Source organism: Malurus melanocephalus, unplaced genomic scaffold, assembly GCF_030028575.1.
Source record: "Malurus melanocephalus ecotype Western Australia unplaced genomic scaffold, MMel_1.1 scaffold_683, whole genome shotgun sequence".
Classification (NCBI taxonomy): Eukaryota; Metazoa; Chordata; class Aves; order Passeriformes; family Maluridae; genus Malurus; species Malurus melanocephalus.
The window spans coordinates 7,239-11,288 of NW_026623915.1; positions in this window are offsets into that span (position 1 = coordinate 7,239).

A 4,050-nucleotide genomic window follows, 5' to 3' on the forward strand; every position below is an offset into this window, starting at 1 on the left:
CACACCGTGGAAGCACCTTGCACCAAGTATTCCCACGAGAGTTCTTGTTTGCAAACACACTAAATTGCTCTATCTCGCCTGCCTGCAAGCGCTAACGCGTGAGGAAATAGGGCAAAGGCTTTTTCAAAAACTGCTTATCTCACTGCGAGCAACCGCTTCTGCACCCTATGTACAGCGAAAGGCAGCACACCGTAAAAGCACCTTGCACGAAGTATTCCCACGAGAGTTCTTGTTTACAAACACTCTAATTTGCTCTATCTCGCTTGCCTGCAAGCAGTCGCGGGTGGGGAGTAAAGGGAAAGGCTCTTTGCAAAAGTTTTGCTTTGATTTGGAGGAGCCGCTTCTGCACTCTATGTATAGCGAAAGGCAGCATACAGTGGATGCACCTTCCACCACGTATTCCCTCGAAAGAGCCTGTTTGCAAACACTCTAATTTGCTATATTTTGCTACCCTGCAAGCGGTCACGCGTGGGGAACAAGGGGAAAGGCTCTTTGCAACAGTGATGCTTTTATTGCGAGGAACATCTTCTGCAGGCTATGTATACCGAAACGCAGCATACAGTGGAAGCACCTTACGCCAAGTATTCCCTCGAGAGTTCTTGGTTGCAAACACTCTAATTTGCTCTGTCTCACTTGTCTGCAAGCGGTCACGCGTGGGGAACAAGGGGAAAGGGTTTTTTCCAAAGTGCTGCTTCTATTTAAAGGAGCCGCCTCTGGACGCTATGTATAGCGAAAGGCATCATACAGTGGAAGCACCTTCCACCACGTATTTCCTCGAAAGTGCCTGTTTGCAAACAGTCTCATTTGCTCTATTTCACTTGCCTGAAAGCGCTCACGCGTGGGGAACAAGGGGAAAGGCTCTTTGCAAAAGTGTTGCTTTGATTTCGTGAAGCTGTTCCTGCAGGCTATGTATAGCGAAAGGCAGCATACAGTGGAAGCACCTTCCACCACGTATTCCCACGAGAGTTCTTGCTTGCAAACACTCTAATTTGCTTTATCGATCATGCCTGAAAGCGGTCACGCGTGGCGAACAAGGGGAATGTCTCTTTGCAAAAGTGCTGGTTTCAGAACTGTGAACCGTATGTGCAGGCTATGTATAGCGAAAGGCAGCATGCAAGGGAAGCACTCTTCACCACGTATTCCCACGAGAGTTGTTGTTTGCAAACACTCTCATTTGCTCTATCTCTCTTGCCTGCAAGCGGTCACGCGTGGGGATAAAGAGGAAAGGCTCTTTGCACATTGCTGCTTTCAGTGCTGGGAAACTGTTCTGCAGGCTATGTATAGCAAAAGGCAGCACACCGTGGAAGCACCTTTCAACAAGTATTCCCACGAGACTTCCTGTTTGCAAAAGCTCTGATTTGCTCTATCTCGCTTGCCTGCAAGCAGTCGCGGGTGGGGAATGAAGGGATAGGCTCTTTGCCAAAGGGTTGCTTTGATATGGAGGAGCCGCTTCTGCAGGCTATGTATAGCGAAAGGCAGCGTAAGTGGAAGCACCTTACACCAAGTATTCCCTCGAGAGTTCTTGTTTGCAAACACTCTAATTTACTCTATCTCGCTTGCCTGCAAGCGGTCATGCATGGGGAACAAGGGGAAAGGCTTTTTTTCCAAAGTATTGCTTTGCTTTCGAGGAGCGGCTTCTGCACGCTGTGTATAGCAAAAGGCAGCATACAGTGGAATCACCTTACACCAAGTGTTCCCACGAGAGTTCTTGTGTGGAAACACTCTAATTTGCTCTAGCTCGCTTGCCTGCAAGCGCTCACGCGTGGGGAACAAGGGCAAAGGCTCTTTCAAAAAGTGCTTATCTCNAGAGGCATTCCCTTGCAGAACAAATAAAGCTCAAAAAGTAGTAAAAGTACTGCTCAATAAAAGTATCCTTAGATTTGGAATACCCAGAGAAATTTCCTCTGATAGGGGAATGCATTTCTGTGCACAAGTTATGCAAGCAATCAACAAAGTGTTAGGAGTTCAGTGGCAACTTCACAATGCCCTACAAACCACAAGCCAGTAATCAAATAAAAAAAAATGAATCATAATCAAGCAGCAAATAGCCACAGACATACATGCAATCTAATAACATGCAAAAGTGCTTCACAAAGTGACAAAAGATGACACTTCTTAGACAAACCAACTTTTAAAAACACATCCTAGCTTCCAAATTTAATTAGCTAAAACAATTATTTACAAGACTCTTATTTTTAAGACTGTTCATCCTTTGTACATGTATAATCACTCAGTGTATTCTGTAGTGCTGTAAACAAACAACGACCTCATATAATGATTAAAAGAGCTACCATTTGAAAAAAAGATTAGAGAAAAAAAGTATTTCAAAAATAAATACTCTAATTTGCTCTATCTCGCTTGCCTGCAAGTGGTCACGTGTGGGGAACACGGGGAAAGGTTCTTTGCAAATTGCTGCGCTCAGTGCTGGGAAACGTTTCTGCAGGCTATGTATAGAGAAAGGCAGCATACAGTGGAAGCACTTTACACCAAGTATTCCCACGAGAGTACTTGTTTGCAAACACTCTAATTTGCTCGATCTTGCTTGCCTGCAAGCGGTCCCGTGTGGGGAACAAGGGGAAAGGCTTTTTTCCAAAGTGTTGGTTTCAGTGGGAGGAACACCTTCTGCACGCTATGTATAGCGAAAGGCAGCATACAGTGGAAGAACCTTCCAACAAGTATTCCCACGAGAGTTCTTGTTTGCAAATACTCTAATTTGCTCTATCTCGCTTGTCTGCAAGCGGTCACACGTGGGGAACAAGGGAAAGGCTCTTTGCAAAAGTGCTGCTTTCAGAACTGGAACCGTATCTGCAGGCTATGTATAGCGAAAGGCAGCATACAGTGGAAGCACTTTTCACTACGTATGACCACGCGAGTTCTTTTTTGCAAACACTCTAATTTGCTCTATCTTGCATGCCTGCAAGCGGTCGTGCGTGGGAAACAAGGAGTAAGGCTTTTTTCCAAAGTGTTTCTTTCTGTGCGAGGAGCCGCTTCTGCACGCTATGTACAGCGAAAGGCACCATACAGTGGACATACCTTGCACCAAGTATTCCCACGAGAGTTCTTGCTTGCAAAAACTCTAATTTGCTGTTTCTCTCTTGCCTGCAAGCGGTCACGTGTGGGGAACAAGGGGAAAGGCTCTTTGCACAATTGTTGTTTTCCGTGCTGGGAACCATATCGGCACGCTATGTACAGCGAAAGGCAGCACACAGTGGAAGCACCTTACACCAAGTGTTCCCATGAGTGTTCTTGTTTGCAAACACTCTAATTTGCTCTATCTCGCTTGCCTGCAAGCGGTCACGGACGCAGAAGAATGGGACCGATTCCTTGCCAAATTTCTGCTTTCCAGGGTAAAATCTTGCTTCTTTGCATGCTTTTTGAGTTGCAATGCAGCATACAATGGAAGCACCTTTGGTTATTCATTTCTCTTACAGATTGTTCTCGTAAGGACTCTCTCTTGCTGCATCTTGCCAGCCTTCATTTGGGTACATCCTGGCAGGACCTGGAAAATCTCCTAGCAATTGTGCTGCTTTACAGGGCGAGATCTCGCTTGTTTTGANCATGCAATCTAATAACATGCAAAAGTACTTCACAAAGTGACAAAAGATGACACATCTTAGACAAACCAACTTTTAAAAACACATCTTAGCTTGCCAAATTTAATTAGCTAAAACAATTATTTACAAGAGTCTTATTTTTAAGACGGGTCATCCTTTGTACATGTATAATCACTCAGTGTATTCTGTAGTGTTGTAAACAAACAACGACCTCATATAATGATTAAAAGAGCTACCAGTTGAAAMAAAGATYAGAGAAAAAAACGTATTTCAAAAATAAATACTCTAATTTGCTCTATCTTGCTTGCATGCAAGCGCTCACGCGTGGGGAACAAGGGGAAAGGCTCTTTGCAAATTGCTGCGTTAAGTGCTGGGAATCATATCGGCAGGCTATGTATAGCGAAAGGCAGCATACAGCGGAAGCACCTTCCACCAAGTATTCCCAGGACAGTTCATGTTTGCAAACACTCTAATTTTCTGTATCTCACTTGCCTGC